The sequence below is a fragment of the Nomascus leucogenys genome, chromosome X (genome assembly GCF_006542625.1).
Source record: "Nomascus leucogenys isolate Asia chromosome X, Asia_NLE_v1, whole genome shotgun sequence".
Lineage (NCBI taxonomy): Eukaryota > Metazoa > Chordata > Mammalia > Primates > Hylobatidae > Nomascus > Nomascus leucogenys.
This window is the reverse complement of record NC_044406.1, coordinates 16,289,116-16,313,188: the sequence shown is the minus strand read 5'-3', so window position 1 is coordinate 16,313,188 and position 24,073 is coordinate 16,289,116. Positions and strand designations below refer to the sequence as shown.

The window sequence follows — 24,073 nt, the reverse complement described above, 5'->3', positions numbered from 1 at the left end:
CAAGACCCCATCTCAAAAAAAAAAAAAAAAAAAAAAAAAAAGCAACCAGGTTGCTAGATATCTTGTGAGAGCAGAGGGAGAGAATCCATCATAAGACTCCTCTGGGGAAAAAGGAGTTTATGGTTTTTATTCCATGGTTCTCTGGCCTACGGTGTTTCAACAGGATTTGGAGTTAGTGCTCACAAACCATTTTGAGATTCCAGCCCCCTTTAGAGGAGTGAACTCCAAAATGTTTTTGATCCAGGCACCTATATCAATAAAAAAAATACTTTGAGCATGTACCACCAACACAGATATATTTGTTTCTTAATTGTATTTGTGCACTACTGTTCCGATGTATTATGTGCATAATGAAACACATACACAAAAATACATTTTGAAAGGATGGGGGAAATATAAAATGAATATTTTTAAAGTACTTTCCAATTGTGATGTCTTCCCGTTATCATTTGCTAATAGCTCAACAAACAATATGCGTCACAGAAAGCTTCATTGCACTGGCAGACACTGTCAGGACTCAACCTGTATTGTCTGGGTCCACCCTAGCAGGCATCTGTAGGGTTCCTGTACAAGCAACAGCTCACGTGCTTCTCTGCATGAAAGCATTCTCTAACTATTAAAGTGTGACTAGTGGGGACCTCCTCTTTTGGCTTTGGAGCCCCCCTCCCTCTGTCTCTGTATGGGGGAGCTTCTTCCTTTTGTCTTCTCCCTTCTTTCTTGCCTATTAAACTCTCTGCTCCTTAAAACAAACAATCAAAAAAAGTGTGACTAGTATGCATGAGGCCTGAAGTACTAGGGACCCAACACCCCAGGAATGACTCTCAACCAATGAGGGATGGGAGTCCCTCTCTCATCCCTCTCAACCAATGAGGGATGGGAGGGAGGGATAAATGCCCCAACTTCCTTGCACCTCAGAGGGTGATATGGTTTGGCTGTGTCCCCACACAAATTGCATCTTGAATTGTAATAATCCCCGTGTGTCAAGGGAAGGGCCAGGTGGAGATAATTGAATCATGAGGGTGGTTTCCCCATACTGTTCTCATAGTAGTGAATACGTCTCAGGAGGTCTGATGGTTTTATAAATGGGAGTTCCCCTGCAAAATCTCTCTTGCCTGCCACCATGTAAGATGTGACTTTGTTCCTCGTTACCTTCCACCATGATTGTGAGGACTGCCCAGCCACGTGGAACTGTGAGTCCATTAAACCTCTTTGTCTTTATAAATTACCCAGTCTTGGATATGTCTGTATTAGCAGCATGAGAACAGACTAATATAGAGGGATAATTCAGTCCCATACAGTCTCTCAGAGGGTCCTCAGCAGGATAGAGTCCCCGGTGCCCCATGTAGTAACCCAATCATCAACATATCCTTTATTGGCTTTCTTGCCTTTGTATGTCACTTTCCTACTCCCTTACTGTGCTTCCTGGAATCACCTCCCAAATAGGATACTTCTATCTAAATATTTGTCTTGGGGTCTGTTTTGTTGGAGTGGGGCAAACTAAGATAATAGTTAATAACATTTTAAATGGTCTCCTTGATGCTCTCTATTTTTAAGTAATTTGATTATAATGTCATTATTTTATGTAATGTGATTGGTGCTGAGCTACAACTAGGGTAGGAGAATTGGCAGTGCTGGCATTTTCTTCTGATTTTGCAAGCTTGAATGAATAGTAATATCTTGATCTATGGGTCCTTTGCAGGGACTTTTGTTTTGTTTTGTTTTGTTTTGTTTTGTTTTGTTTTTTGAGATGGAGTCCCGCTCAATCTCCCAGGCTGGAGTGCAGTGGCACAATCTCGGCTCACTGCAAGCTCTGCCTCCCGGGTTCATGCCATTCTCCTGCCTCAGCCTCCCAAGTAGGTGGGACTACAGGTGCCCGACACTACGCCCGGCTAATTTTTTTGTATTTTTAGTAGAGATGGGGTTTCACCATGTTAACCAAGATGGTCTTGATCTCCTGACCTTGTGATCTGCCCGTCTCAGCCTCCCAAAGTGCTGGGATTACAGGCGTAAGCCACCGCACCCAGCCAAGGACTTTTTAAAGTTACATACCTATTGTGAGAGGGTTTTTAGTTACAACTGGCTAATATAGTTTGTAATGCTACCTCACCAGGAACATGTAAACTGCAATACTTTGCAATACACTGAAAGAAGTGATCACGAGGGCTCCACTGTCAACCCTTCTCAGTGTGGAACATTCCATCCTTCCCCAGAATACCTCTAAAAGCACATGGGATATATGACCTGTTCATATAGACAGAGGAAGCTCACTGGTAGCAATCTGTATATTAAATGGTAGTCAAACTGAATCTATCTATCTATCTATCTATCTATCTATCTATCTATCTATCTAATCATTCTAACATGTGCTCTGTGTACCCCAGTATATTATCTCATTCACCCTTGGGGTATGATCACTCCATTTTGGAGGCCACTGCTCTAGAGAATCTAAGGCCATATCTAAGCAACCAAAGCCAAGTGGACGATTGAGGCCAATAAAGAGCTCACAGAGAATCACTTATAACTGGAAGTTGAGGGTTTGTGGTAGGATGGGCAGTATTTCTGTGAATTGATGTCCTTGAGTCCTTGAAGTCTTTACTTTGGTGTCTGAAGGAAGAAAGAGGAGTTAGATGCATTAAGTGTGGAGGTAGAGAAGGCTGGAGAAATTAGAAGTGAGGACAAGAAAGGAGAAGGCAAGATTTTTGTTCTTGCCTGGTTTCATGGCATGGTTTTGATCCCCAGTGGAAAAAGATATTGAGCTCTAACATGGAAGGAGACATTCTATGAGATACTCTGGTGAGACTGAATACAAGTATTTTTGTCTTGGGGGCTGGGATGACAAAGAATATCACACAGTAGAGAATAGAGATAATCTCTGAACTGTTGCCCAAAACAGAACGCTGTCTGCTACTGCATCATGGACTATTTAGAGAGCATGGCAAGAGAATGTACTTGGTGGGGAAGTTGGAATTCTCACCATCAGCAGTAGCACTGGGAAGAGGCTTTCAGTCTACTTCTGAGCAGATAACACCGACAAGGGGAAGCCAATTCAGGAAGAGAAGGAAATTTTGATAATGGATGTGTGGGACCTGCAGCTGCCATACTGATTCATAAGCTCCCTGTGAATTCCTGCTGGGGATATCCAGGAATACTCAATTGGGAAAGGGGGGACTTTTCCAGGAGGCTGGTGACCCTGAATAAGTAAATAGAGTTAAAAGCCAGGAAGTTTGGATTAATTTGATTTCATTCATATCCCCAAGAAAACATTTGGGTTACAAATAATAATTTGGGTTCTTCTACTATCAAATAAGTAAATGATTATTTAATATCAAGCAATCATTCCTCCACTTTGGCACTAAAGAGCTGGCCACATTGCAGATAAAAAATTACAATGACACTTTAACCTGTTCACTTCTTATAGGGCAGTATTTGGTGCAAGGAAGTACTCTAAAGCATCAGTTGATGATATGATATACAGGAACAAATAAGGAGGTGAACTAATAATAATAGTGCTTCTTCTAAGCAGGCTTGCAAGGGCAGACTTGCTTCTTGCTCTCCTGAGTTGCAGAATTATAGATGTTAGAGCCTGCCCTGTACGTGCATCACTCCCTTTGGTGAATCATTTGTACATCACATGAATGATATTTTGTGGACCTGACCCTTGGATTCTTGCACATTGAGTAATAATTTATACTAATAATTTCTTGCTCCCATAATTTAGAAACCTGATCATTCCCACCCAAATCCTTGGCATCTCACCTCCTCATACAGTCATGATTTAATAGCTCAGCTGTGAGGTGAGATCTCAAATTACCAAAGCATCATAACTTTTACTATGAATACCATGAGACATGCAAAAGGAAGCTAAGACCACTGAAACCAGTTACACCTCAGGCAGGAGCATAAGCTAACTGCAAGATAGACACTTGTGGAAGCCTGGTTCACATTTTCAGGTTGCTGGGAAACCATTTAATGTGTTGGACAAATTTGGGGCATGGGGGAGATGGCATCCCAATGTCTTGAAAGTGTTAATAGACTTTCCAAAGATATTGTAATCTATTCCCAGGGAGTAGTTTCCCATGTCTCAACATAACAAATAACCACAGTCCAATCAACAAAATGCATAGACCTTTTGGACTGGGTAGCAAAGCAGATCTTTTCATCCAGGATGCTATCTGCAGTTTGGCCTCACTTGGGACAGTTTTCCTGAAGGGTTGTTTTTCTGGGCGGGAAGAGGTATCTTGTTTTGAGTTTTTAAAAAAAGATGTTTCCTTAAAAATTTTAAATCCATTTCATTTTTTTTTCAGGGTCGAATTTATAAATCAAATGAAAGACTCAAACACATTTAATTAGAAAGTGGTCAGCTTTTATCTGAAATCCTGTATATATTATTGAGAGCAAATGTTTAACTTTTGTGGAAGTGAAACATGAGCAAATGAAACTTAGAGAAATGCGACTTATTCGAAATTGTTGTAGATAAATTCTAGAAGTCAGAAGCTTAGAAAAAGACATAAATAATGGTTTCACAAACTTATCCAAATGCCAATAATAATTTAATATTCTCCTTCTAGGAGCAAGCACTCCACTTGCTAATTATTATCTCAAAACGAATTCATGAACATTAATTAAGTCCCATCCAGGCAGCATGATTAAGACATAATTAATAACAGACATTTAATACTAGTCGAATTTAGTAAACATTTGCTTCTGTTGAAACGTTCTGTTCATTTGCCAGATAAGCAAAAGGTTAACTTCACTGTTGCAGTGTATCTTCTAGCAAATGTTGTGTTTGGAGTTTGAAAGTAGTGCTCTGGGAAACAGTGTGCTGTTACCATGGTCTTGGAATGTCATAATCCTGAATTCTGCAACCATCCTGCACTCAAATGCCCTAGCAATTTTGGGCAAGCAATCTAATGCTTCAGATACTCTGGTTTCTAATCCCATCATAACACAAATATAATAACCCTTCTCAACTTCTTAACACTCTCTCCATCCTTGGCTTCAAGGCCATTCTTCACAGTCTTTCTAATCTCTCCTTTTACTTTGCCCACTCTTGGTGGCATAGCTAATATATTTGACACCTGCAGCAGATCATTTCTAAAAATGTGCTTGCTTTCTATGCCAAAAGTATTTTTAGTATTGATCATATAATAATCATAATAATCATTTTCTTGAATTTTTCTCTAGTTGTAAAACAAGAAATTAACAATTAAAATGAAGTTTAGGTCTGGACAAGATGACTTAGACCTGTTTCTCTCTGCTCCTACCTGCTAAGTACAACTATAAACCTTAGAAAAAACCCAAAATGCAACCAAAAGAACACTATGAAAGGTATTAAGAGGAAGGTGAGCTGGTTTGGGATTCCAGTACTGAAGGAACAACACAGCAGCAGAGTGTCTTATATCCCCCTACCCAACAGAAGAAGGCAACCCTGGCCTGGCATTTCCAAGCCCTCAACCTCGCAACACGAGGTAGTGCAGGTAGGCTGATTTCTCTACCAGAATGAATGGCAGTCCTACTGATAATGCCCAGTGAGCCTACAGTGCTGGTAAGAAGGCTAGATCAGGAGCCCTGCTAAAAATAAGCAGCTAAGGCAAATTCTCTCTTCCCCTGCAAGACCTGAGACACCCCCACTTCTACCGAGAGACACTGGGTGGCAGGCTGGCACTGGCAAGATCGTTCTTCCACACACAATAGGCTGCTTATTCCTAGGAAGCATTCTTTGTCCTTATGGGCTAGAGATTCCTTTCTTCCACCTTGAGACACCAGGTGGCCCTGCCCTGGGAAACCCTTTTGATCCTTTCAAGCAGCACCACCAGGGACCAGTGGAAGTCCCAGCAGCACCAGCTAAATCAAGCATACCAAGAAGCACTGAAAAGGCTCTGAAAATTAAACTGTCATTGAAACCACAGTCCAAAAAAGTAGATCAGGATCTGTATGCGAAACCTAAACTGGTTTCTTTAAATAGGACCTAGAATCTTCTAAGGTAAAAGCAAAAAATGTCCAGGATACAATAAAAAGTCACTCACCATATCAAGAGCCAGGGAAATCACAACTTGAATGAAAAAAGACAATCCAGGGATGGCAACAAAAAGATAAATAGGATGCTAGAATTATCTGACAAGGAATTTAAGGCAAGCATAATAAATAACTTCAAATGAATAATAATGAATTCTTTTTAAATAAGTGAAAAAGTAGAAAAAACCTCAGAAAAGAAATACAAGTTATAAAAAATAATGAAATGAAAATCTTATAAATGAAAAGTATAATACTCCATAATTATTAACGTGCTGGATGGACTTGATAGTAGAGCAAATATGTCAGCAGATAGAATCAGTGAACTTCAGGATGAATAAAGAAGATTCACACGATCTCAAAAACAGAGAGAAAGCCTGGAAAAAAATGAACAGACTCTCAAAGACCTGTGGAACAATAACAAAAGATCAAACATTTATATAATTGGAGTTCCAGAAAAAGAGGAAAAAGAGTAGAGTTGAAAGAATATTAGACATAATGACTGAAAACGTCTCAAATGTGGCAAAAGAAACACATAGATGCAAGAAGCTGAGCAAAACCCAAACAAGATAACCTCCCCCCAATCCATAGCATGACACATCATAGTTAAACTTCTGAAAACTAAAGCAAAGATAAGATCTTGAAGGCAGCCAGAGAGAAATGATGCATTACCTATCAGGGAACACCAATTTGGGTGACAGTGGGGTTTTCATCTGAAACCGTGGAGGCCAGAAGGAAGTGATACAATATTCTTAAAGTTCTGAAAGAGAAGAACTGCCGATCTAGAACATCCTTTGGGAATGAAAGGGAAATTAAAGTAGTTGCAGAAGAAGGAAAACCAAGAGAATTTGTCACTATCAGACTTACCCTTAAATATTGTCTAAAGGAAATTCTTCAAACAGAAAGGAAATTATAAAAGAAAAAGTCTTGGGGCATCAAGAAGTGGGAAAGAACAACAGAAAGAGCAGAAATCTGGGTGAATAAAATAGACTATCTTTCCTACAAGCTTTTTAAATTATATTTAATGATTAAAACATTAGTTATAATAACACTTGATACTCAACACAATTATATTTGAAAGCAATCAGATTAAAGGGATCTAAACGGAATTAAAGTTTCCACAGTTGACTTGAAGTGGCAAAATGCTGCTACCAGTAGAATGTGGTCATCACATATCTATATTGTAATACCCAGAGCAACAATTAAGCAAGCTATATAAAGAGATGCACTCAGAAACACTATAAATAATTCAAGACAGATTTATTAAAATGTTCAAGTAACCCACAGGACGGCAAGAAGACAGAAACAGAAGAATGATAAGCAGAGGAAACAGTCATAAAACAAATAATAAAATGGTAGGCGAAGGTTCTAACACACCAATAGTTATCTTAAATGTAAAAGGTCTGAATATAACAACAAAAAGACAGATATTGACAGAATGGATTTACAAAACAACTCAACTATATGTGGTTTACAAAAAACCCTCAAATTCAAGGGCATAGGTAGGTTAAAAGTAAGAGGATAGAGACAGATATACTATGCAAACATTAATTAAAACAATTAGGGCCAGGCGCAGTGGCTCACGTCTGTAATCCCAGCACTTTGGGAGGCCGAGGCAGGTGGATTACCTGAGGTCTAGAGTTTCAGACTAGCCTGGCCAACATGGTAAAACTTTGCCTGTACTAAAAATAAAAAAGTTTAAAAATAAAAAAAATTTTTTGAAAAGGGCGTGGTGGCAGGCGCCTGTAATCCCAGCTACTTGGGAGGTGGAGGCAGGAGAATCGATTGAACCTGGGAAGTGGAGGTTGCAGTGAGCCGAGATCACACCACTGCACTCCAGCCTGCACGACAGAGCAAGCCTCCGTCTCAAAAAACAAACAAACAACAACAAAAACAAAAAACAATTAGGAGAACCTATATTAACGTAAGATAAAGTTTAGAGCGAAGAAAATTGCTACAGATAGAAAGAGACATTATGTAAATATACCAAGAAGCTACAGCAATTATAAATATACATGCATCCAAGAACAGTGCCTTAAAATGAATGAAAGCATAAGCTAATACAGCTGAAAGGAGAAATAGACAAATTCACAATTATAATTAGTGACTTCAATGCTTCTATCTCAGCAACTGATAAAATTACTAGAAAGAAAATCAGAGAGGATATAGGAGAGCTGAACAACACAATCAACCATCAGGATCCTAGTGACATATATAAAACATCCCACTCGGTAACAGAAGAATACGCATCTTTTTCAATAATCCATATAATGGTCTCTGAAATAGACGATATCTTGAGCCATAAAACAAATCCCAATACATTTGAAAGAGTTAAAAGTATATACAGCATGTTCTCTGACCTTAATGGAATCAAAGTAGAAATCAATAACAGAAAGAATGAACAAGAAAAATCTCTAAACACCTGGAAATTAAGCAACACACTGCTAAATAATCCATGTGTCAAAGAGGTTGTCTCCAAGAAAATAAAAAAATATTGAAATTAATTAAAAGGAAAATACAACATAACTAAATATCTGGGATGCAGCTAAAGCAGCACTGAGAGGGAAATTTATGGCATCAAAAACTTACATTAGAAAAGATGCAAGGTCTTGAATCAGTAATCTAAGTTGCTACCTCAATAAACCAGGAAAAGAAGAGTAAAATAAGCCCAAAGCAAGCAGAATGAAGGAAGTCATAAAAGCAGAAATCAATAAAATGAAAAACAGAAAAACGAGTAAAAATGAAATAAAATTACATGCTGGTTCTTCAAAAAATGAAATGAAATTGATAACATTTTAGTACAGTAAATAAAAATACAAATAAAGAAAACAAGTCACCAATATTAGGAATGAAGCAGAGACTATCACTACAGATCTCATAGCCATTAGAAGAAAAATAAGGGGATATTACAAATAATTTATACTAATAAATTTAACAACTTAGAATAAATTGACCAATCCCTCCAAAACCACAAACTACCAAATGTCAGCCAGGATTAAATAAATAGTCCTATAACCATTAAAGAAATTGAATTTGTAATTTAAAAACTCCTTCAAAAAGAAACATCCAGGCCCAGACAGTTTCATTGGAAACTTCTATCAAACATTTAAAGAAGAATTAACACCAATTGTACATAATCTTTTCCAGGAAATTGAATAAGAGAAAAAATTTCCAGCTTACATTGTGAGACAAATATTCTGATATCAAAACTAGACAAATAGTACAAAAAAAGTACAAGTAGATATCAATATTTTTTATAAACTCAGACACCAAAATCCTTAACAAAATAGCAAATCAAATCCAACAATGTATTAAAAGAATACACATGGGGCAAGTGAAATTTATTCCAGATATAAAAGAATGATACAACATTCAAAAATAAATCAATGTAACCTATCATATCAACAGGCTAAACAAAAAATCAGATAATCAATATTAATTGATGCAAAAAACACATTTGTCAAAATTAACACTCATTCATCATAAAAGTTCTCAGCAAGTTAGGAAGAGAGAAGAATTATCTCCACTTGACAAAGAGTATCTACAGCAAACCTATAGAAAACATTATACTTAATGGTGAAAGACTGAATATTTTCTCCCTAAGATCAGAAACAAGGTAAAGATGTCTATTCTTGCCACTCATACTCAACATAATACTGGAAGTTCTGGCCGCTGCAGTGAAGCAAGAAAAAAGAAATAAAGGCATACAGATTGGAAAGAAAGAAACAAAACTGTTCCTATTTGCAGATGACATGATTGCTTATGTAGAAAATTCCAAGGAATTTCTAAAACATAAAAAGATATTCTAGAATTAATAATTGCAATAATTGAGTTTAGGAAGGTCACAGAATATAAGATGAGCACAAAAAATCCGTCTTATTTCTATATACTAACAAAGAGCACATGGAAGCAGAAATTTAAAACACAATACCACTTACAATCACTGCAAAGAAAGTGAAACACTTAGGTCTGAATTTAACTGAAAAATGACAATGTGCTGATGACGTTAAAGAAGACCTTAATAAATGGCGATACATTTTACGTTAATGAATTAGAAGACTCAACATACTAAAGGTGTCATTTCTTTTCAATTTGATCTATAGATTGAAAGCTATTCCTATCGAAATCCCAGCAAAAATTTTTATAGACATAGACAAGCTTTTTCTAAAATTTATATTGAAAGGCCAAATAACTAGAATAGTTCAAACTATCTTGAAAAAGAAGAATAAAGTAGAAGCAATCACTCTACCTGATATTAATGATTACAATAAAGCTACAGTAATCAAGATAGTATGTGTGGGTGGAGGGGCAGACACATGGATACATAGATAAGTGGAATGGAATAAAGAATCCAGAAATACTCACACAAATATGGCCAACTGATTTTTGACAAAGGTGCAAAAACAACCCAAAAGAGGAAAAATGGCCTTTTCGAAAAGTAGTGCTAGAGCAATTGGACATCCATAGGCAATAAATAAATAAATAGTAAAATCTTTTGCTCTGTAAAAGACCACATTAAAAGGATAAAAAGACAAGATACGGACTGAGAGAAAATATGTGCAAACCGCACATCTGACAAAGAATTAATATCTAGAATATATAAAGAATTCTCAAAATTCAACAGTATAAATACCCAAAAATCCAATCATAAAATGGGCCAAAAGTATGAACAGACATTTCACCAAAGAGGACATACAGATGGTAGACAAGCACAAGAAAAGATGTTCAACATCATTAGCTACTAGAGAAATACAAATTAAAACCACGATGAGCTATCACTACACACCTATTAGAATGGCTAAAATAAAAATGGTTCTAATGCCAAAAACTGGTGAGTATGTGGAGAAACTTGTTCACTCATACATTTCTGGTGGGAATGTAAAATGTTACAACTCTATAAAGCAGTTTGGCAGTTTCTTAAAAAACCAAGCATGCAATTACCATACAACCCAGCAAGCGAACTTTTGGGCATTATCCTAGAGAAATGAAAACTTCTGTTCACATAAAAACCCGTGCAGGAATGTCCATAGTAGCTTTATCCATAGTAGCCCAAAGCTGACAGCAGACCAAAACCGAAAACAGCCCAGATGCGCTCCAACAGGTTAATGGTTAAATAAACCATGGTATGGTATGTATGTCCCAATGGAATACTATTCTGCAATTACAAGGAATGAACTGTTGATACAGCAATGTGGATGAATCGCCAGTGAATTATGCTGAGTGAAAAAAAACAATCCCAAAAGGTTATGTACTGTATACTTTCATTTATGTGACATTGTTAAATGAAAAAAAAAAATAGTAATGGAGAACAGAGTGGTGGTTGCCAGTGGTAGGGATGGGATGGAGGGGAGGAAGAGAGGTGGATGTGGCTATAAAAGGGCAATAAGAGAGATCCTTGTTGTGATGGAAATGTTCTATATATTAACTATAGTGTGGATACACAAACCTACTCATGTAACAAAATTGCATACAACCAAATACACACACACACACACACACACACACACACACACACATACACCTGAGTACAAATAAAACTGGAGAAATCTTAATAAGATTGTGAATTGTATCGATGTCAATATGCTGGTTGTGACATCGCACTACAGTTTTGCAAGACACTACCAATGGCGAAATTGGGTAAACGATACAGGGGATCTCTTTGTATTATTTCTTACAGCTGCATGTGAATCTATAATTATCTCAAAATAAAAAGTTTTATCTTAAAAAAAGAGAGACAGAGCGACAAAACAGAACTGACAGCCCCGAATTCGAATCTTTTAAATATTAGCTTATTATTTGCTAAAATAGAAAGCACAAATTAATGGAGAAGGTATTCCATATTAAATAGCGTTGAGACAATTGGCCAACTACTTGGGGAAAAATGATACAATTAGAATCCACCTTACAATAAATAGCAAACAAATCTAAATAAATAAAAATTGAATTAATTAGGATTTATTAGTTTTTACTCAAATAATAGAAGACTTCACAACACAAAAGATGGATAGATTTAACTTTACAAAAATAAAAATCTTATCTATATAAAATAGTAGCCACGCTCACGGAATGAAAAGAAAATGGAGTATATATTTGTTGTGATTATGACAAACATTTATTTTGCATTAAGTAAATGACACATACACACCAATAAGATGCAAACACTGTGATTTAACGAAAAAGTGAATAAAGACAATTCCCTTGGATATCGAAGTAGCAAGTACACAAATAAAAATGACTCACCTTGCTAGTAATCAGAGAAATACATTTTAAAACAAAATGAGTCAAATTTTTTGGCCCAGACTGCTGAGTACTCACAAGGCAGGTGGTCTCAGACCTCATATATCCTTTTCAAAATCAGTTTGGCAACATGTTCATGTCTCTGTGTCTGCCCCAGAAATATTACAGCTGTGTATTTACGCTAAGAAATAATTATTAATGGGGAACATTGATATACACAAAGATATTAATTGCAGTGTTCTTTTTAACAGCAGATTTTGGAAATGACTTATACTTCTAACGGGGGAAAACTAAGTATATGGTAATAAATCCACCTAATAAAATTGTATACCACCATTAAAGATATTTATGGTGATTGTGTAGTGTGATTAGAATGCTATGATAAAATGCTTATTCTTTGAAGATGTTAAGGGATAAAAACAGGACTAAAACCACATGTAATATTATTTCAGTTGAGTAAATAGTATATAGAAAAACTTGAAATATAAAGATCACTGAAAGTGGTTGTAACTGAATGTTTACGCTGAAGAAACAATACACTTTTACACTTACATTTAATCTTTAATGACTATTACAATGAACCATTCATTTAAAAAATAATAAATTGTATGTATTCTACAGTATTTCTACATTAATTGTGAATATTTTCTGAAGCAATAATGTTGTAGCTTTCAAAATGTCACCTCCATTTCCTCTAAAATGATTCTTCTTCAAAAAACAAGGACTCATCTAACAGATGGAGTGAAACAGAAATCCAGGATGGTAGTGGTCCACTATTTATGAAACGTGCCTGTTAAGTTTGAGCACAATTCCTTTAAGGCAGGATGTCAGTGAATGAGAAACCAACTCTCTCCCATGTGCAGAGAAATGTGGACATCAGAGATTGATGGAGACACTTCAGTGAATTGGGCTGGGTGGTGGAGCCACATTTCTAATGGAAGCTTTGAGAGCTACGAAGACAATCAGACCCAGAAGCCTAGTTCTATAAATGGGGCCAATGTGGGAAGAGGTCATGGACAATGACTGGTGAATGCTAAGGCTCCATGGCTGAGCGATGCCTAGTGTACTCTCCTCAAGAACACGAGGAGCTTAGAAGACAGAAGCAGGCCTCATCTGGGGCCCAACACACTGGTGGTCTGGCTCAGAAATTGGGCAAGGATAATCCTAGGGGTGAAGAGCATGAGGGAATTCACCTGAAAGAGGCCAAGGTGAGCAGGAGCTGCTGGTAAGCGATCTTATGACCGCACTTAGGTGCTGACTTGGCACGAAGAGGCCACAAATGCAAAGACGGCAATTAAAAATGCTAACCAGCCTAGACATGAGAGATTTTACACTTGCTCTCTTTTCCTTCTTCTATAACATTGTTCCATTCATAAAATTTTATAATTTGAGAAATTCTCCCAGGTGAAGAAAAATGAAACCATTAAAGTCTCTTTTGTACTACACATTGATGTCCTGTTCAAAAATGAATGACCTGGCAACTCCTCTTATTCCTTGAGTTTACAGTAACAGAACCCTTGCCAGTTACACTGGGGAGACTTGCAGTGCGTGAATCAGAGCAGACCTAACAGGCCATGGACACGCTGAGGGTGGTAGGAGCATGTGATGCAGGTTGTGGCACAGATCATTTGTGAAACTGACTGCCACACTCTCATTTGTTCATGAAATGCATGTGAGCCAGGTCAAACAGGTTGTGTCTCTGGGGGAACTAATCCCTACCAAAAGCCAGTGGGTTTGATGGCTGAGAAAGCCCTCACTAGCTCTTCTCCCAAGCGACCACTGCAGAGCTAGATCTCGGACTCACCACAGAGACGGGCACCAGGGGCCTGTGTATTTGGGCAATCAAGGATATTTATGGCCCACTCCATTGTCCTCTTTAACAATAACACTCCTGCCTTGCAGTGTCTGCGCAGTTACTTTTTAGGATCTGTTTTAGGCAGTGTTCTAATTGTTAATCCCTATTAGTCCAGGGCAATTTTGCCCGTTTTTCCTTTCTTACTCAGGGATGAATCTGGCTCATTTGTGAATGAACTTCTAAGAGAGGAAAAGGTGAGTCTCACACCTGGAAAGGGAACAGGACTTGGCATGTGCGAATGGGGGTGTGTGTGTGTGTGTGCATGTGTGCGTTTATGTGCACGTGCAGGTGTGTGTGCATGCATGTGAGTGCTTGTACATGTGCATGTGTACATGCATGCATGTGCTTGTGTGCGTGTGTTTGTGCGTGTGTATCCAGTTCTTCCATGCAAACATCTCTGAGCCTCATGTTCTGCATGCGAAGGCTGGGTTGTGTGGGGTCATCTCTGAACTCTCCTACCCCTGGTCTGTGATGTGCCAGTATTTCACCCACACTCATGCCACAGTTGGCACAGGTGTCCCATCCAACAAGATAATTCACTGCCCAAAACAAATCTGGGTGTATTTTTCACTTCACTGACATCCTCTGCCTTATAATTTCATGTCCCTGACTTCAACTCTCTATTGGGGCTATAATCATGTTCTGGTCCTTCCTTGGTGACCTTCATGGACCCTACTCTGTCTCATGCAGCCTGGCTTCTCACATGGCTTGTACAGGGCTCTCCATGGATTTGGGCAAACCCTGGTGGCCTCAAGTGACAGTCACATGACTCCAACCCCAACCCCACTCTGCCCACATCCTCCCTCCACACCGAAAAGGAAGGTGTGTTTGACGGTCATGATACTTGTAGGAGATGTGGCTGTTCCAGCTCTTTCGGAGTAAGAGACCAAGCCCAAATGGGAGGGGAGATAGCAATGAGTTTAACAACTACTTACTGCAGGCCGCCCACACCGGGAGAACTAAAGTGGCGTCTGCAGGAGGTGCAAGCCATGAGCCCTCCCTCAATGTGCACCATCAACTCAGAGAGACGAGACACAAGGGGAAGGACGGCTACCACTGGTGTGAGGCATCTACGTCCCAGAGGGAGAGGAGAGCTTACTCGAAGCCACTTAGAGCAGTGACAGAGCAGGGGACAGACGCTCCCCATCCTGACCCCTTGCACAGGAGTCTTGCCCTCCTCCATCAGAGGCAGCAGTGTGCCTTGAAGGCCCGGCTAGAACAGAAACCGCCCCATGCACAGTGGGCCTTCACCTACATTCTAGTTTAGATTATTGCCTTCGTTTGACTGTAAAGTCAGTTTACCATGACAATCCATAACCTACTTCTTCCCTACACTTGTTTTTGTCAGATTGCTTGACTCAAGAATGGCCTTAACCCCCAGAATTGGAGGTAAAACAAAACAAAGACAACCCAGTTACTGCATGTATGTCTTAGGATGCTTTCAATGAAATTACAAGTGATAGAGACCTGACTCAAAGAAGCTTAACCTATAAAGCAGTGTAATAATTTACATAACCAGAAGTGCATGGTTGGGTGGCTCTAGAGCTGCTTATTCTAGTAGTTCCACAACCTGGCCATGGTCCTAAGTTCTTTCTCTACTTTTGCTGTGATGCCTTGAGCATCAGCTCCTTTCTAGGCCTGGTTCCTAGCATAATAGTGACCATCTATCCTGGTTTACTGGAAAGACCCAGTTTATGCCTTTTCCCCTGACATAGTTGTTAATAGCAACCCCTTTCACCCTCAGTAGCATCCTGCTTTAGGTCATCAACCATGTGGTCACCTGCATAGTGTTTTTGCTGCCAGTTGCAAATGGAGTTACATTAGCCTCACATCCATCAGGAGAGGGAGGGATGCTCTCCTAGAGAGTAAGAACTTAGCTGGGAATCCCCAGCAAATCTCTCCTCTCATTTATTTGGCCCTAATTATAGCAGGAGGGATGCAATTTTTCTTAGCTCAAATAGACCTACCCTAAATATAGGATGAAATTCTAAGGTACTTAGGTTTCACAGGAGAGGGATGGATGTCTGAATATTAGTGTTCTGTTAGGAAAGAAAAATGGAGAATACAGAATACAGCAGCCACAAGCAAAGCCCTTTATAATGAGCCTGCTTCTTCTTGTGATAATTTCTCAAAAATCTCTATGAAATGCAATGCTCTACTGCTTGTGAGACTAGACAGAGCTACAACTGGACAATGAGAGGCTTCAATGCAGTGCAGGGATGGTACTTTATTATTCTTTGCTTTCTAGCATGTAGCTTAGTACTTTAAAGTAATAGCTGTTCAGTATATACTTATTGATTGCCTAACTAAAGAACCAACTCACATATCCTTTGATCCAGTCTTTGCTAATTTTATCCAAAGTGCATAAAACAGTTCATAGGAAGTCCTCAGGTGAAGAATACTGAAACTCCCCACCCCCATGCAGAGCGCAGTAGATGTCTCTGTCCCATCCAAATAGTCAAAACCTTTCCCTCACCTCATGAGCTCTGAACATTCCTCAGGTAAAAATGTCATTCTCATCGGACTGTTTCTCTGAATGCTTTCCATCCTCTTTCCCTAAACCTGGGTTTGATTTCAGTCCTCTGTGCTTCAGTCATCCCTTGCATTTTCTTCAGCATTTCTCCTTCTGCCTTGTGATTATATTTTCAAATGCCTGCCTCATTCACTCAATCCCCCAGTAAATATTATTAACCATGAAAACATTTGTAAAACAAAGTTTCCATTTTAAATACATTATTCCACTTCAGTAAAATATAGACCCCTTAAGAAGTTAAGAATCTCTTGAAAGCAATAGACAATTTCCCCAGATGCATTCACACCGGTGAGCATTAAACTGACATCTACAATTTCAGGGCTTTCAGGAACCCCTTGAGAAACCCACATGTTCATAAAGATGAGGTCAGATTGTGTTGGTGTACCCCAGGGTGAAGAGCTCAGCCACCAGCCCAATTCACACATGTCTTCTACAGAGTTCACCAAGTAATACTGGTTCAACCAACACCCGGGGCCTAACAACTCCAAAATCTTGGTCTGCAACTTAAATTTTGAACTCCAGATCTGCTCTTCCAAATGCCTACTGGACATCTCTACGTGGCTAATCAACAGGCACCTCCAATCTGAGATGTCTTAACCAGAACTCCCTGGAGAAGCTACTGATGATGCACCACCCATATCCCTTGGGTGCTACCACTTCAATGTGCTCCACAGACATCTAGCTGCCAGGATCTTCTCTCTGTATTTGGGAAGGATCTTCTGCCTATGCTGGGTGGCAGGTTGGAATTGCCAGAAAATCAGCACCCCCTGGACCGCGAGCTTCTTCATCTCTGGAGTGGGTGATTTGTATCCTGTCCAAGAGTTTGCCTGTGGGATTAAGCTCCAGTTGCTCACAGTGGGAACTGGCCTTGCGAACATGCCTCCCATTGATGGCTGTCCCTCTGGCTTCCTTCCCTCCTCCCCTACAGTGTTTCCTTCACTTCCCAAATCAACTTTCTGCACTGGAATCCTTGTCTCAGGATATGCTTCTGGGGGAACCTACGACACTCGCCATTGCCAGCCCCAAATCTGCTTCTCTTCCTAGAGACCTCTATCTCAGTGACCACGCCCCCACACACTCTGTCACCCATGTCAGAAAACCAGGTGTCAGTCACCCTTACTCCTGTTTCCTCCATCATCAAGCCTTGTTGATTCTGCATCCCAAGTACCACTTGACTCAAGTTCCTACTCTTCATCTCTGCTGGCACGACCAATCATTGCAACAGCCTCTCTTACCTGGTCTCCCTGCTGCCAATCTCACCTCCCTCTGATCAGCCCACCACACCAACCAACAGAGTGATCATTCCTCAATCCAAATCTTTCCTTGTCACTCCCTTGCTTAAAGCCTTTCAATGGTTCTCACTGACTACAGGGAAAAGCTCCTTGACAGGACAGACCAGGGACTTCAAGTGACCCGTAGCTTCCTTTTCCCCCTCCTCTACTATTCCTCACAGCCTCTACTCTGGACTTACAAAATATCTGCAGCCTCTAGATAGTGTTCTGCATCCCAGCTTCAGTTCCCTTCACTTACAATGCCTTTTGTTTACTTTGGAAACTTCTGTTTATCTCTCAGCATTCAGCAACTGTCACCATCTCTGGCAATCTTTTCTGACTTCCCTGCCCCATGCCATTCCCTATTCCTTTCCAGTGCAGGAATAGGCCCACTCCTTGGGTGTTTACCCAGCCTATTTTATAACTCACCATGTACCACATAATGTCAAATTGTATTATTAACAGTTCTTAATAAGCTGTGAGCATACTGGGGTCAGAAACCATATATTCACCATATCTCTAACCCACATCCTTAGCTCAGTGACTGTGCAGCTAGTAGGTGCTTAATAGATGTTTATTGGATAAACAAACAAATCGCTCATCTGGCAAGTATGTGAAAACTCGATTATAAGGAGATGCTGTATTAGAGAAGCAGGATATGGGTAAAAAGAATAAGAACTGGGATGGGAAATTTCTTGGGTACTTATTTAAAATCACCAAATACTACAATTACAGATCTCAAAAATCACCCTGACCCACCCTGGAAGATTTTGAGGTTGTTCTTTCCTGCTGTTTTGGCATGTTCCTTCTTCCCTCCATTTTCTTAGGCACCCCTTTAACTGTATGAACAAAATTATTCCACATTAATGTCCTATTTCTGTCCCAAAGCACCACCCCACACGCATACACAAATCCAGATCTACCCTTTATGAAACTTTTTTCCTTCCCTTTGCAAGGGCAGCCAGGATGAAAAGGCAGAAGGGTGCCACTGTATGTTTATTTGGGAATGGGGACCATGAAGCCTATTTCTTCTGCATTAATCTGAATCAATATAATCTTTCCTGAAAACATAAGCACCTCAAAGGGCAGCAAATATGAATCACAACTGTCAGTGAGGATCAAACATTAACCCAGGGTTGTGATGAGGCCAACAAAAGAAATAGCCTAGTAATTGCCTTCCAGGATATCAATCCCTACCTTATACACACATACCCCCTCAACACACACAAAACCTTTATGGATCTTTCATCCATGAACTTGCCCAATTATAATTGCCCAGCTGTGTCTTTAGTTGTATTCAGGCTAGATCTTGGCAACTGAGACCTCACATACCTTATCCAAGAACTTAGAACAGTTATGAGATCTATAGAGGAAGTCTGGTTGCTGAAATGATTGAAGACACATTCACAGATAAATATTTCCACAGGTATCATTAATTAGTTGGGGCTGATTTTAAACCCCCAAAAACCTGAGTGAAACAAGTAGAAACTGACACTTTCTGTTGATATTCATTATTATCAATTCTTAAACTTGCACTGTGTGTCTTTCCACCCCTGTGTGGTCTGGGTATTTCTTAATTTAACTCTTTTTCAAAAGAGGAAATTCAGTATCAAGGAATGGTACTACCAGGGCTGACTTCTCCCTTAGGCATAGTAGGCACAGTGCCTGGGGCTCATGTTTAGGGACCCACATAAATCTTTTAAATTCTTTTAAAATCAGAAGAAAAAATGATTTTTTAGGTTGAAGAAACTGTTTTAATATATAATACTATTATATTCATCTTTACACAAATGCAATTGTAAAATGTAATTTGTAATATCTTTCCATGGAGGAAGGAGTCCACAAAGGCAAAAGTGCTCAAGACAGACATTGTTCAGCCTCAGTTACTACCACCTTATGCTTGCAACACAACATAGTTAGAATAAAGCCTTTCAAACACAAGTTCAGGCTCCCATACTAATTATAAACTGTGTTATAAAACTCAGATTTGATAAGAGGAAAGTCATGTTTAATACACACAGTATTGGAACTTCAGGGGGCTCAAGACTACCAAGAACAACTAGATTCATTTTGTTCTCTGCTCTGATTAAATAATTTCTGCTCTGCTATTCTCTCTCAAATTCATCCTGTTTTGATTAATAGAAAAAAAATCTTTACATCTTTGGAGAATCATTAAACCAATTTGGTTGCTTCCTTGGCTGTCTCAAGAATTCTAAAGATTTATTGTTTTCAATTTTAAAATGATCAATAGTACAACTGACACCTACTACTTATTTACTGGTCAGCAATCATACAGTCACCGTCCCTGCAACTCCAGTTCTTTGCCCAGTATCTGGCAAACACTAGGTGCTTAATAAAGGTTAGATTGATACATGAATCACCTCTTGGATGGAAATTACATTATGTAGGTGGACTAATTTGATCTTTCCTAATCTCCCACCTTGTGAGAGGCATCTTCCACCGGTATCACAATTGGCATTTTCGGGTGATCGCTGGGCCCTTCCCACCTCCCCCACTTCCATCAGCCAGCCACTTCCTCCCTCCTGGGCTCTGTTCCTCGCTCTTCTCCATCCTGGGGTCTGGAATGGTCCCCAGCCCGCCGGGAGGCAGTAGGGTCCCAGCTCCTCCGGCCCTCCCCCGGCGCTCCCCCCAAGGTCCCCCTCCCCGCCCCGGACACCCCTTCCTCCTGGCACCCCGCGCCGCCCACGGCCACGCCCTCCCCGTGGGCGAGATCACCTGTCCCTCCTCCACCGCCGCCTCCTCGGGTACCCTTTCGCCCCCCTCCTGCTCCCCCTCCTCCGCCGCCTCCCCCAAGCCCTCCCCTTCCCCGCCTCCTCCCACCCCTTGGTGTATATAGTAAAGGCCGGGCGCTGCACGCAGACACACACTCGCCCGGACACAGGCGCACACACGCTCACGCACAACCAGCAGCGGCGGCGGCGACAGCGGCTCGGTGACAGCGGCGACGGCGGCTCCCACCGCGGCGCACCCCCTTCAGGCGGCCGGCGGCGAGGCCAGACCGGAGAGTTCCCGCACCCGCGACCACCCCGCGGCTTCCTGGAGGCGGCGGCCGCGATTGCGAGGTAGCGGCCGCGGCGCCCCCGTGCGGGCCGGGGTCACCCCCGCCCTCCCCGCGCGGAGCTGCCACCGGGACGCAGGGGGCGCGTCGGGCTGGGCGCGCCTGGCGGGGCCCGGCGCCCGGGGAGGGGCCTGCTCCCGGGGGCAGGACGGCGCCCGGAGGCCGGGGCCGGCTGGGAGGGCCGGGCGGGGGCGGGGACGCGGGCCGAGGCCGCCGCCCGTGTGGCGCGCCGGGGCCCCGCTCCCGTTCCCGGCGCCGCGCACTGGCCGGCGGGGCCGGGAACTGCCGGGGAGGCGGCGCCGGCCGGCGGGGCGGGGGCCCCGAAGTGGGTTTCGGGCCGCCGCCCGCACTGGCACTGGGCGCAGAGGGCGGTGCACGGCGGACTCCGCGCCCGGGCACCGCACCGGGCAGTCTCCGGATCTGCCGTTCTGCCCCGGCCCGGAAAACCCGGCGCCTTCCAGGCCCTTCGAAAGATGGATTCTGTTGACGTATCTGGCGGCCCTGGCGAGCCTGGTGGAAAGTTGGGTTTTGCCAGATTGCGCCAGGCTCCTCTTTGTGACGCGCGGCCAGCCCCGCATCCCCCCCGGAGCCGGGTGAGTGTGCGTCGGCGCCCCGGGAGCCCCGGTGCCCCCAATGCCCAGCCCCGGGGTGGCCGCACCAGCTCGGGCTTTCTGCCATGTTAGGCACCGAGCAACGTTCTCGCTGCATTTTTGCGTGCGTTTCAGTGGCGCCTTTTGCTGCGGAGGGAGTTATTGCTTCTCTCCGCGGTGGCTTTTTCGGGGTTGGGGTTGTGCTCTGTGTGTTTGCTTGTTTGCCATTTAAAGCCCGACTATTGTTCAGGATAAGCTCCGCCTGGGTGGGGAAATGGCATCCCATCACAGTTGCTGGCGAGGGGTAGAAATGTTGCCAAACAGCTGCTGCTTTGTGTTTCCCTATCAGAAGTCCCTGGAGTAGGTTTGGGGCACGACGGATGGATGGAGAGAGGGATGGGGCACGGAAGAAGAAGGTGGCTTTGGAGGAGCGGATTGTTACCCACACCATGGCACTCACTCAGTCTCCCTTTCTGCCTGCCAAACTTTTATGAATATTCCTTTTGTGGCAGAGGGAAGCTTAATGAATTTAGCCCAGTTTTCCAAGGAAAAAGCAACCCAGCTTTAACAATGGTTTGAGAACTTAATCAATGAAAAAGGCAGGAGAGGAGGACAAGGAGGCGCCGACACCATATCGGGTATGTGGCTGCTGCTTGCAGAGTCAGGTAGGGGAGAGGTGGGGAGGGCACGGCGCAGCGTCTGGGTGACCGTGTTCTCGGAACTGTTGGTAGCTCTCACCTGTGCCCGCTGGTGCCACCCACCGTTGTGCCCCTATGTCTTGGGCTGTTCAGAACCCATCGATGGGGTTTGAGGGGCAGCTTGCGGCAGTGCGCGGGCCGGCCCCCCTCATCTGGCATTTTTAAGGATGTGTAAATATTTTGCTGAGGATAAGTGACATCAACAGAATGATATTCCGCAGAGCCCGGGTGTGCAGCGATGATAAATAGATATGGCCAAAGTTTTGATAACCGCGTATTCTCATGGCTCTGTCTGTTTCATTTGGGTCTTTGTTTTTGTTGGTTTAGCATTATCTCGCATCCTCTGGTGTGATCCCTTTATTTAACTGATTCTTGGAAGCTTCTCTTTAGAACAGAGAGAAAAGCAGCCAGCAGGGAGAAAACAATTCTTAGCCTTGCATGCATCAGGCAAGGTTTTCTGTGCTTTTCCCAGGGAATCTTTCCCACCGTTTTCTAGATGTCTCTCTTGCTCCTTTGGAGTCATCAGAATTGGTTGTTGGTGGACCGAGAGACTTGTGATAACTTTGAAAATGTGGTGTGGACATGCCTTTGTTACAGTAGAGGGGTGGCAAGGTGGGAGGGGGACAATACGGAAGGGGACAGGATGGACGCTAGTTTTCTTCTCAAACGGGAACATGAGAAGCCGGGGTGGGCTGGAAGGCAGAGAATTGTAAGATGGTGGCATCCCAGTTTCTCTGCCTCTTAAAAGCCCAGAGAAGCCACCTGTCCCCACACCCCCACATACACAGAGAACGCTTCTCGTCCTGACAGATGCCCACTAGAGGCATCCCCAGGGCAGCCCAGGCACTGTGAACCAAGTGAGACTGGAACTTGGGTGTAGTGACTACTTTGGCACCAGCCCAGGGGACCATTCAGCCACCCGAGGGGGTTCCTTTATGATGAAAAAAAGCCAAGACCTCCAGTGGTGATGTTTTGCCCAGGAAAACCTGTTCATCTGAGGAACAAATGAAAAGACAGTTTTCCAAGTGATGCCGATCGCTGGGGTGAGAACTCGGTTTGGTGGGCAGTTGGGGAAGAATTGTAAGACACATTTCAAAATCTTGTATCCAGAATACAGAGTCCCTGAGACAGGACCATCTGAACTACAAGAAAGAAAAATCAAAGACTGGAAGGTGTGTGAGGAGCTGTTGCTGGGAGTGCTCTAGCTGTAATGACCCAGAAGCTGAGGATAGGACTGGCCTCCCAAATCCATTGACCCAGAATGGAGATATTCTGGATGTGCAGAAAGCCCTGCACAGCGTGCTCCAAATTTATGATAAGAAAATAGGAAACGTCTGTTCTCTGGCTTCTCCCCTAAGCTTAGAATTTTGGAGAGGATAGTTGTGGAGGGAAATAAATTGGGAAGGGAACTAACATGTATTGTTGGCCTCCGTCTGCCAGGCACTTCACATGTGGTAAACCTTCTCAGCCACTCTGTGATGGAAGAATTATTTTACAGATAAGGAATCTGAGGCTCAGATAAATTTCCAGTGGTGTATCTGATTTCAGACTTTGGTGGTTATGATTTAAAGGGGCAACATGTCTCTATTCCCCTGCTCCAGGTCTCTTATTTATTTCTCTTAACCTGTCTGAACCTCAGTTTCCTTACCTACAAGATGGGAATAATATTTCCCATCTCACATGGACGTTGTAAAGATTAAAGTGGGACATGTCAGCATGGAATCACGAAGGACTAAAACTGGAGTATGACACCAGGAACTCCAGGCCCCTAACCAAACATACAAATCTCTGGATCTCT

The 24,073-nt window shown here is 42.1% G+C and overlaps 1 protein-coding gene across 1 annotated transcript in view; it reads left to right on the top strand.

Moving 5' to 3' along the window:
• The first annotated feature begins 21,220 nt into the window (after window positions 1–21,220).
• Window positions 21,221–24,073, top strand: part of RAI2 (retinoic acid induced 2) — a 61,384-nt gene continuing 58,531 nt past the window's right edge. Inside the window, exon 1 of the mRNA XM_003261106.2 lies at window positions 21,221–21,580. The gene's annotated coding sequence lies outside the window, so the exon portion shown is untranslated. The remainder of the gene's footprint in view (window positions 21,581–24,073) is intronic.